At 38.0% G+C, this 12,489-nt stretch overlaps 1 protein-coding gene across 3 annotated transcripts in view; it reads right to left on the bottom strand.

The window, feature by feature from the left end:
* LOC132144740 (neuronal-specific septin-3-like) overlaps positions 1-12,489 on the bottom strand; it is a 67,383-nt gene that overhangs the window by 28,877 nt on the left and 26,017 nt on the right. The window contains exon 1 of one of the 3 annotated variants that reach the window (XM_059555334.1): positions 6,635-6,766. The exons of 1 other annotated variant lie outside the window; for it this stretch is intronic. The gene's annotated coding sequence lies outside the window, so the exon portion shown is untranslated. Of the gene's footprint in view, positions 1-336; positions 463-6,634; positions 6,767-12,489 lie in introns of those variants that run through there. One more of the 3 variants, XM_059555329.1, reaches the window with a different exon arrangement.

The raw sequence follows: 12,489 nt of genomic DNA, 5'->3' as shown, positions 1-12,489 counted from the left end.
GTGTGTGTGTTAGTGTGCAGGTCAAACCCATGCTGAGACGCTGTGAGGATGGTTTTATGTTTGAATCACAATAATGTTCCTTTGTTTGACATTCAATAGATGGCTGATGTATCATAGTGAGGCCCCAAAACAACACACTCACACTTCCCCTCATAACACACCAGCCAATGACAAAACCACAACATGTTTCTACAGCTCAATACAACAAATAGGCCTATTGCAAACCACAACCAGTTGCATTCGACAAATGACAGCTAGTAAGCAGATTACACAAACTAGAAACATTCCAGCAGAGACATTGGTATAGTAAAATATTAACAGAAATCAGTCTTTTACCTTAACAGATAAGTGGGATCCTGGAGCAGCTGCCCTGCCCCATGTGCTGTCAGAGAGTGAATTGCGAACTGTTCAGGATGTCAGTTACGAGAATGTGTGAGTCTAACGTGCCTGTGTGTGTGTGTGAGGGTGTGTCGTAGCCTAACCACAGACAGCACTCCGAGGGTGATGCATTTCCTTGCCTTTGGGCCTCTCTCTTCCTGGTTGTATTTTAACTAGTTTTACGCCACACAAAAGAAAAGGAGTTCCTCCAGCTCTGTTATCACCATGGTTACCTAAATAAGAGTGTTTCTCAAGAGTGGGATGGATGTTTATCCATTTTCCTTATGTCATCAGCGCAACTCTCTGTTAAAATCCCACCCCTTAAGATACGAGGATATGTCTTTCACAATCCCAGAAAGGTAAAGTAGAAAAATGGAAATGCAATCCTTGTGAATAGAATACAATCTGCTGGGATGCGTGAATGGAAATCCGGTACGAAATGAACTAAGAGAAGCCGTGGAAGCTTCCAGAAAGAGCAAATTCCCATCCTACAGTGTCTAACCTCACACACACATATATACACTTGTGCCTGCAGCATATCACCACATGGCGCATCTCTGCTGTTTTGGGAATTCTCTCATCACAGCTGACAGGAAAAAGCATTTTGATTAATGTGGCAATCGGAAAATGACCTTTGCATGCGGCGAGAGCTGTCTATTTTACATTCAATATTTAATCATTTGATAAAGTATAGAACAAGCCCAATGACAGCAATTCATCACTTTCATCTAAAAGCCTTTCGCAAAGCTCCGAGCCACATGCAGGGTCTGTATGCTCTGCTGCGTCTACAGCTAATTAACTGACTGCGGTTTGTTAATGGAGTTTCCTACAAAGTGCTCTCCACTGCCACATTGTTCTGGTCATTCCAGGTCATTATCTGATGACTAATACTTCTTCTTCTATTCGAGTCCACACACTCTGGAAATCTATGTATGATAAGATACACTTAAAATAATTCTGGGCCACTGCATGACAAGGATTGCTTACTGAGAGATAGTTCACCCAAAACTATTTACTCACCCTTGTGTCATTCCAAACCTGTATGAATTGTATTCCTCTGAGCTTTTTGAGAAGAGATTTTGAAAACTGTCTTTGACCATATAATATCAGATAATATAATAAAAGTCGATAGGGTCCAAAACAACACTGTATGGACGAGGTACAGCTTTGTAACAACATGAGAGTGAATATTTAATAAATGACATTTTTGACTGAGCTATTCATTTAAATTCATAAACCATTTGGTGGTACAAACATAGAGGTTGTCTAAACAGATGTTGATTTTTACGGATGTTGATATGGTTGAGTAAAAAGGCAAGATAGGAAGAGGAAGAGAGGGGGAGGAAGTGTGCGTTTGCTGTGCCACAAGGGACAGTGAATTGCCACTAAATGTCTCCATTACTGCTCCTCTTTAATAAAAAGCACATGTATGCACAGACGCTGTCAGTTCATTCATACTGTTGCCAGGGTAACCTCCCCAAAGAGACTGGAAGTATCGGGTTACTATGAAGATCTGTCGCCACACACCGTGAGAAAGCTGCTGGTCTTTACTCCAGCTTTGCTTGTGTGGGATTCGAGGGGTTAATTCAATTAAAGCATCTTAACCTCATCCTAATCCAAGCATGCTTAAAAGGACATGGCAGACGGAAGAGAAGGATTCTGAAGTTTGACCCCATCCTCTGGTGCGTTCTCAGTGTCTTCCACACATAGTGGGAGGGACAGGTGAGGACAGAGCGAGAGGGCAATGGCAAACTGCCGGACATCTGTTAGAGCGCCTTCTAAACTGAGCTGATGCACAGCTGGAGTTTCTGCTGAGAATTACCAGAAGAGAAAAGTATTACAGAACAACAAGTTTCTACCAAATGTGAACTGGGCCCTTAAAAAGTTCCTTTAGTTTGCATCTATAATAATGGCATTAAAATAAATTTCTGCATTAGATGCTCTCCTTGATACTACAAACACGATTCCAAAAAAGTTGGGACACTGAACCAATTGTGAGTAAAAAAGGAATGGAGTAATTTACAAATCTCATAAACTTATATTTTATTCACAATAGAATATAGATAACATATCAAATGTTGAAAGTGAGACATGTTGAAATGTCATGCCAAATATTGGCTCATTTTGGATGTCATGAGAGCTACACATTCCAAAAAAAGTTGGGACAGGTAGCAATAAGAGGCCAGAAAAGTTAAATGTATATATAAGGAACAGCTGGAGGACCAATTTGCATCTTATTAGGTCAATTGGCAACATGATTGGGTATAAAAAGAGCCTCTCAGAGGGGCAGTGTCTCTCAGAAGTCAAGATGGGCAGAGGATCACCAATTCCCCGAATGCTGCGGGCGAAAAACAGTAGATTAATATCAGAAAGGAGTTTCTCAGAGAAATATAGCAAAGAGTTTGAAGTTATCATGATCTACAGTGCATAATATCATCCAAAGATTCAGAGAATCTGGAACAATCTCTGTGCATAAGGGTCAGACGAATCAAAATTTGAAGTTCTTCTTGGAAAACTGTGACGCCATGTCATCCGGACTAAAGAGGACAAGGAAAACCCAAGTTGTTATCAGCGCTCAGTTCAGAAGCCTGCATCTCTAATGGTATGGGGTTGCATGAATGCGTGTGGCATGGGCGGCTTGCACATCTGGAAAGGCACCATCAATGCTGAAAGGTATATCCAAGTTCTAGAACAACATATGCTCCCATCCAGACGTCGTCTCTTTCAGGGAAGACCTTGCATTTTCCAATATGACAATGCCAGATCACATACTGCATCAATTATAACATCATGGCTGCGTAGAAGAAGGATCCGGGTACTGAAATGGCCAGCCTGCAGTCCAGATCTTTCACCCATAGAAAACATTTGGTGCATCATAAAGAGGAAGATGCCACAAAGAAGACCTAAGACAGTTGAGCAACTAGAAGCCTGTATTATACAAGAATGGGACAACATCCCTATTCCTAAACTTGAGCAACTTGTCTCCTCAGTCCCCAGACTTTTGCAGACTGTTATAAAAAGAGGGGACACCACACAGTGGTAAACATGGCCTTATTCCAACTTTTTTGAGATGTGTTAATTCCATGAATTTTAAAATCAACTTATTTTTCCTTTTAAATGATACATTTTCTCAGTTTAAACATTTGATATGTCATCTATGTTGTGTTCTGAATAAAATATTGAAATTTGAAACTTCCACATCATTGCATTCGGTTTTTATTCACAATTTATACAATGTCCCAACTTTTTTGGAGTCGGGTTTGTACAAATATATAAGTGTAAATTCATTGTAATGTTACATCTTATACAAACTAAACTAAAAACTAGCTCATTAACAAACCAACTAAATACAAACCAACTAACTAAACATCAAACTGACTAGCCAACAAACTAAATAACTAACTAACCAGCTAACTAAAAAAACATCTAAGCACAAACCAACTAATTATACAGCTGTGGCCAAAAGTTTTGAGAATGACACAAATATGAATTTTTACAAAGTCTGCTGCGACAGTTTTTATAATTGTAATTTGCACATACTCCAGAATGTTATGAAGAGTGATCAGATGAATTGCAATTGCATTTCAGCCTTGCCACAAAAAGACCAGATGACATCATGCCAGTAGACACTTTTCCACTGTCGGGCCAGTGCGAGCAAGTGCTTTAAACGGGCTGGGCGGTGCTAATAGCCTCAGACATGTAGCACTGGGACCAAAAAAGCACTGCGTTTCCATCGTCGGGCCAGAAGCTCCGCTGCGCTTCACTAAAACCTGCCCTTTACACGCCTCTTAGAAACAATGTCACACAACCACATCATTTCAAAAACAAAGGGAAGTTATCAGAAAACTAATAAGAAATAAGTCACTGGAACTAGCGCGGTCACAAAATGAAGATGATAAAGAAGGCTGTTTGTTTGATAAAATAAACACCAAACAGTGCGATAGCCCCTCATGGACGACTGATTAACTATTCTCTCATTAACACAGGTGAGAGTGTTGATGAGGACAATGCTGGAGATTACTCTGTCATCCTGATTGAGTTAGAATAACAGACTGGAAGCTTTAAAAGGAGGGTGTTGCTTGAAATCCTTGTTATTCCTCTGTTAACCATGGTTACCTGCAAGGAAACATGTGCAGTCATCATTGCTTTGCACAAAAAGGTATTCACAGGCAAGGATGATGTTGCTAGTAAGATAGCTCCTAAATCATCAATTAATCAGATCATCAAGAACTTCAAGGGGAAAGGGGCAATTGCTGTGAATAAGGCTCCAGGGCACCAAAGAAAGTCCAGCAAGCTCCAGGACCATATCCTAAATTTGATTCTGCTGCAGGATTGGGGAACCACAAGTGCAGAGCTTGCTCAGGAATGGCAGCAGGCAGGTGTGAGTGCATCTGCACGCACAGTGAGGCGAAAACTTTTGGAGGATTGCCTGGTGTCAAGCAGGGCAGCAAAGAAGCCACTACTCTCAGGGACAGATTGATATTCTGCAAAAGGTGCAGGGATTGGACTGCCGAGGACTGGGGTAAAATCTTTTTTCTCTGTTGAATCCCCTTCCCGACTGTTTTGGGCATCTGGGAAAAAAGCTTCAAAAAGTGATAACTAAAGTTCACACTACAAGATTTTAAGTAAACAAACTCGCCGATGTGTCGGGCTGTGATCGGGGGAAAATCAGTGGGTGATTGGAGCTCACCAACCTTTACGTGGGAACTACTCAACGACACGTCAAAGAGGCCCATTGACGCATCGCAAATGTCAAATGAATATCTAGCATGCTGAATATCTGGAATGGTCGGCCGACTCGACATCACGTGTTGTCAGGTGTCTCGACAAGCTACAGCCAGTGAGAGAGCAAGGCATGTGTTGAGGTCAGTAGAAGAAAAACAGCAGCAAAAACATAGCTTTAAGAAATGTTTGGAGACAAGAAATGGAGCAAATTTTTTTCACAACAGATCATCACGCAAACTTATTTGTTTAAAGTGTTTGCAAACCAAATGTTATTGCACTCTTGTTCATATAGCAGTACGTTTAAATGAAAAATGTGCACAATACACTACTTTTGAATGCATTATTAATTTTGTGTATAACAATGCAACTAATCGCAGGTAGTCATGCGATTAATCACGATTAAAAAATGTAATCGTTGCAAGCACTAAATTATACTTAAGTATACCATAGTAACACCTGACAAAAAGATCTAAAAACACTAAAGCAGCAGACATTGTGAAAATTAATATTTGTGTCATTCTCAGAACATTTGGTCATGGCTGTACATCAAGCTGACTAACCAACAAACTTAACTACTAAACTAAACTAACAAACTAACTACCAAAACAAAGTACGAACCAACTGACTTACTAAACATCAAATTTACTAAACAACAAACTAAACTAGCTAGTGCACTAACAAACAAACAAAATAAAAACCAACTAAGCATCAAACCGACTAACCAACAAACTAAACAGCTAAACTAACTAGCTAACTAACAAACCAACTAAATACAAACTAACTGAACATCAAACAGACTAACCAGCAAACTAAACTAACTACGCCGCCAACCTACCAACTAAATCTAAACCAACTAACTAAACATAAAACTGACTAACCAACAAACAAAAAAACTAAACTAACAAACTTACTAGACATTTAATAAACCAACTGACCAACTATACATCAAACTGATTAACCAACTAAACTAAGCTGCACTAAGCAAAACAACCAACTAGGTAAAAATAACCAATCAACTTACTAACTGGTTTAAATCAATAATAAATAAAGGGACTGGACAGACCCCATAATGATCTGTGTTGGAATACTAACTAACTAATTAGAACTAAAATAAACTTAGCTAAGCACATTGGTTTGAATCATGGTCTGGTCAGGCATTTTAATATTTTAGCTCGAATTACTAACTACCAACAAACCAACTCACAAACTACACATCAGACTGACTAACCAACTAATTTAAACTAAACAATAAACAAAGCAACTAACTTAATACTACCTACCAGCCTACTTACATACCAATCATCTATCAGTCTGCAGCAAGTAATTTTCTAGCAAATAAAGTAAGTGAAATAGTTCAACATCATTTGTTCCAGTGGTCAGAATAGAGGCTGTCATTGTTTGACAGTCTCCTGTTAATCTGAGGTGGTAAATATACACTCTACACCTCCACATCGTGCCACTTTGAGGTAAACAAATGCTTCCAAGTAACAGCCGGTGATTAAGCTTAATAAGGATGACAAAGTCAACTTACCATCAACAGTGCCCAAAGAGCCGAGTCGTGTTCTGCCCTGACAGCTGCTGCTCCTGGTAGGACACGGTTTCCAAAACTAGCAAAAACGATTGCATACAGTACAAGCGCACAATGCACAAAACCGCCCTCACACACTTCTCTTTTTCACTTTCTATTTTGCTTTCTTTGCATTAACCGTTCACTCATGGATTCTTGCCAAGAGGATGTATTTAGGAGAAAAACACACACAGACACATACACACGATCAGCAATCACTTTCATATTCTCTCCCTCTGTATTTGTGTTTGTGTAATGGCCTATAATAGTATTAGTTGTGCTATCATCCTTCAGTCATTATAGCATACCCAATGACATTAAGAAAACCATCAATAAACACAAGGTGTCTCTATAATTATTACTGCCTGCTCCCTTGAGTAACTTAATCACTATGATAATATAATAGCTGCCTCTTTAGCACTGGTTCAAGATGGCACACCATGTTGGTATCACAATGGCTGAGTGTGTTTTCACAACATATGTGGCTCTACTGAGCCTCGTTTCATTTTCAGGGCAGGATGCAGTTGTTCTTAGGGAGGGATGACTCTTCCAGGAAGCCCTGTCATGCTGTCCAAGAGGATATCACCTTTCCCCTCTCCCCCTCATCCGGGCTGGGGAAAATGTGGGTCCAGAAGGCTTAGAACTTTGACCTTCTACACTAGATCTACAACACAATGTTTTAGGCTTCACAGATGAAACATTTCCAGTGTGATTTTGGGCTTTTGAATTATTTAAGGTGATTTTTTGTAACACATAAAGCAACTTCATAGGAAAAATATGTGCCAATCAGTAACCTAATAAAGGCACTTTTATTTATACGGAGCAAGTTGCATTATGGAGGTGGCCATGTTAAAATCACATAACACTTGTTGAATTAATCACTACCAAATGCAAAAAGTGCTGAAATTTTTTTTTTTAATATTTCCACCTACAAATAAGTGTTATTTTATATAAATATCCAGTAACTCTGCTAACGTGGAATTGGTCTGAAAAGGGGAAGTGTCACAGACATCCTATTTTTACTAACGTCTTCAAGAAAAATCTGAAATGAAGTGTATTTATCAGTGCTGTTATCAGACCTTAACTATGACAAAAACTCAGTAATTGAAATAAAGCTGATACAAATATTACACACACACACACACACACACACACACACACACACACACTATAAACAATTAAGTGTACAAAATGAAGCAACAAAATTTAACATAAAATGAATTCACACATGCACACACATCCTGCCATGTGAAATCTTTTCAAAACCTTGGCTTTCCTTTCCTTTTTTTTCCTGAAGAACAAGTAAAACTCTTCATTGGAATCTATGCCAATATAGACCTCAGAGTATTCAAGTTGTTTGTTGAGTTGTCTCGCAAACTGACTTGGTGTCAGATAGTGTTTTCCTAACATGGCAACTCCAAGAAGGCCTCTGCCAGGAATGTGGAGTCCCATCGTAGCGAGTGTCAACACGTAAACACCCAGCAGGTCGGGGCGAGAGCCTCAGCACGTCGCTTAGAGCTGAAGGAAAACACTCAGATAGAGATTGCAGCACCACCCCTGCCCAGAGCAAAGGCTGGTTATATAGACATCACAGTAGCAACTAGTAATGCTTTTCCCAATTGGGCCGTACTTACAGTTGCTTCTGGAAGATGTAAACTCCTGGAATATACTTATGCAATAATTGTGATTTGTCTAACTGCAACTTGAACCTGACCTGGAATCCTGACTTGAAAAACATTTTTCTAAAAACCACTAATGCCACATACTGCATCTGTCACACTGTTGGATCATTTAATCAACAGATAAAAAAAAATCTAATTACAGTTAAAATGAAAAAAAAATAATAATAATAATAACAATAATAATAATAATAATAATAATAAACAAATTAATTACTATTAAGCACCTTAAAATTATAAAAAGAAAAAAAGAAAACATACAATGTTCATGTTTAAAACATACATGTTCAAAACATATCTTAATACATGATTTAAATATATATTTAAATATAAAATATAATATAACAATACAATAAAATATAAATTCAGGGTAGTATAATTACACAAACACATACACGTGCACACATTCCACCTCATAACATCGGAGATAGTAAGTAAAATAAGCATCAGTCATTTGCAAGAAGCAAAATGTGCCTGGATAATCTGCATAGAAAAGAACTAGAGTTCCCTAGTACCCTAAGGTGTTCGCCCTTTCCTTTCCACCCTTATCCCCTCTTTTGACCCCATTTAGTGACACAAGGTCTCATTTGTACCCTTAATCTGTGCTAATGTGTAAGTTAACCCTCTCATTTGCAGGGGGACATAAATGAAGGGAACAGCATTCCAGATGAGCTGCCTTGCCAGCTCAGCATTTCACAATCCCACCCTTATCCCATCATGTGGAGTGGGGTTTGTTTAGGGGTCACTAGAGATCGGGCATCTATAAGGGATCAAAAGGAGATTCGACCAACATAGTGCTTAACACCAGTGAGAATGAGAACTCCTGTTCGTTTCAACCCAGACTCAGTTAGTATGTAGAGTATACACTCATGGCCTGATAAAAATCACTCTCTCTCTCTCTCTCTCTCTCTCTCTCTCTTTTTTGCTACAGGCACTCTGGAATAATTGACTCTTAATTATTGTTTTTATGTGATTAGAGGCTTGTTTAAAGTGAAATAAGAACAAATCAGCATTATACAACCGTATAAATTCCTGCAAAAAAAGAGCACGCTCTCAAAGCGGTGTGCGTGAAGAGCTGATTACAGCTTTTTGGAAACGCATTAGCGTCAATCTAAAAGAATGTGAGAGCGCATGTTTTTATTCCAGGGAGTAAATAAATCTTTTAGAATAAAGGATTTGAATCAGCTGGGCTAATCTGACATGAGAACATTACTACCCCCTAGTGGTTGATCGGATAACTGCTAGATCAAGCAAAGGCAGGCGCTGAAGTTCCATGGAGGCTTGAAGACCCGTATGCCAGAATGAAAAAAAAAGGAGTGGATGAAAAGGAAAAATTTGAATCCATCCATCAAACTACCAATCTTCTCTTTAAAGCTGCAGTTATTATCCAAAGTGATGTAGGTCAATCTAAATGAGTCTATCATAAGAGCATGTGATTGTTGCTGTTGTAAAGGACAGGAAGAGCATGACTGGAATGAGAGAGAGAGAGAGAGAGAGTTTCACAGACTTTTCAGCTGTATGTCATACTCATACATTAACTTGATGCTTTTTTTCCCTATAATTTCTCTCTCCTGTTGCACACCTTCACATACTTGCAAGCTGTCAATTTTGCTCATTTTTAGAGATATTTATTACTACTGCTAAAACTTAACTTGCTTTTTTATTTTTTTTGTGGAGCTTAAAGATAAAATAGCCAATGCAACTTCAGATGATATATATATATATATATATATATATATATATATATATATATATATATATATATATATATATATATAAACTGTTCCAAAGAAAATATAATCAGAGTAAAATTTATTCAGCAAGGACACATTAAATTGACCAAAAGAGAGATTTCTGTTATTAAATTTGTAATGCTACTAAAACAAATTTTCTATGATTTTTATTATTTTTATGCTGCTGTTTTGAACTTTCTAGTCATAAAAGAAAGCAGAAAAAAAGTCACATTTGCCTCAAAAATATTATGCAGCACAACCACTTTCACCACTGACACTTAAGCAAATCGCTTAAGTGCAAATGTTTCTTGAGCAAATCAGAATATTACAATGATTTCTGAATCATTATGTGACACTGAAGACTGGAGTAATAACTGCAGCAAATCCAGCTTTTCCATCACAGTAATAAAGTGCATTTTAAAATATATTAATATATGTCTTGTTGATCAAATAAACACAGCCTTGGAGAAAAAAAAACATTTGAACAACCGTACCATCCCCAAACATTTGAATTCTAGTGTATAATAAAGACTATTACTTCATGCTGTGCATGACTGAAAAATAGATATTTTGTACATTTTCAAATCCATTTTTGACAGTAATAATTATGTTTAGAATCCAAAGAAAACATTTAATACATTTTTACATGATGAGTGCTCAACTTGACCCTTCTAGCATGTGAAGAAAATTGCATAAACGAACACAAAGATAACATTTAAAGATTTCTCCTGTTCATTATCCCAGACATCCTTATTCATCACTGATGCTATATATACCAATCCCCAAACATATACACGCAAGCTCACTCACGTACATTTCTACAAACACGTACACGCCGGACCCCACAAATGCATAACCATGGAGCACAGCGGTATCCGTTTCCCACTTTTCCTCTCCTCTAGAAAGGTTAGAGACATTTAGAAAGCAGAATTTTTTGCCCCCCCGGCTACACTGTTTGATCCTGACACATTGAAAGAGGGTGTGATTTGTCCTGTAGTCGAGAGCACATCTGCTGTCTGACCCATATTTCCTGTGCTTTACGCAATTGATTGGAAAGAGCACAGGGAAATGTGATGAGCAGGCAGCATCATGTTCTCACACAGGCAACATATCAGCGAGTTGTGTGTGTGTGGCAGAACGGGGGAGTTCATGTATGTTAATGCATGTTTGAGAACAAACGCCTGCCTTTCCTTCCAGGTCGGCCAGAAAAGTCATTACATAAAGCCGCTGTCTTTCCACAAGCCATAACTCTGGGTCTTTTGTATCAGCCTTGCCACTATTACAAGTCCAGCCTTGCACTGTTTCCCCAGGGTTTGTTTGTTGATGGAGCTGAGACAAATTGCCATGCCTACAGGCACTAAACCGTACTATGGGAATACTGATGGTCCTGGCCTTTACACAGAGTACTGCTTCCAGATCAGACACCGTATCACGTATCCTGCAGGAAAATCTTATCCAAACTCTGCTTCTAATAACCTGTCTGCTGCACACGGTTAATTACTCCATCACAGTTGAACACTACAGCACTGAGTCAACAAAAAAAATGGCTGAAATTCTTCGAGGGTCAGAGTCCAGCTATTGAAGTTAGGTGCTACCGTGTTTGCATAAGGCGGTGATCTGTTGTATAAGGTATTCTGGTGGAAAGGGCTGGTGTGAAGCACTGGTGTGCACATGCAAACTGTCAAGACCAAAATAGCCTTTAAAAGTTGATAATGTTTTAAAATGTAATTTATTATTTTGATGGCAAAGCTGGATTTCCAGAATCATTACTCCAGTCTTTAGTGTCACACAATTCTAATATGATGGTTTGCTGATTAAGAAACATTTCTTCTTATTATCATCATCAATGTTGAAAACTTCTGTGTTACTTAGTATTTTTGAGGAAACCGTGCTTTTTTTCAAGATACTTGATGAATGGGAAGTAAAAAAAGCATTTATTTGAATCTAAAATCTCTACTGTCATTTACTGGAATACACTTTACTGGCATCTTTGTTAAGGATTATCAGCCTTATATTGCTTATCTTAAAAAAAAAGTAAAAAAATAAAAAGTTAATCAATCTGAAACCAGACTTTTGAATGGTAATGTATGTTTAGAATGAATGGTAGTAGAACACTTAATAGTTAATTTCCCATAATGCTTTGTAAATTTCTCTTCCCCTCCATTCCAAGGAATACTCCAAACCAACTTACTTTGGTGTTTTAGCTCATATCTTGTAATGTTTGTTTTTATTTTTATTTATTTATTTATTTATTTTTTTGTAATGCAAATTGTTTTCCCATCAGATTACATTTAATAGGTTTCATTAAAAAAAAAAATTGTAAACAATTTGAGGGTGTGTGATTATGCTAATAATGATTGACATTTATAATACATCAGAGGGCATCAGTCCCATTGTAACAGTTTCC

Source organism: Carassius carassius, chromosome 1 (genome assembly GCF_963082965.1).
Source record: "Carassius carassius chromosome 1, fCarCar2.1, whole genome shotgun sequence".
Lineage (NCBI taxonomy): Eukaryota > Metazoa > Chordata > Actinopteri > Cypriniformes > Cyprinidae > Carassius > Carassius carassius.
Note: the sequence above shows the minus strand (reverse complement) of the source record. Positions and strands in the feature narration are given on the sequence as shown.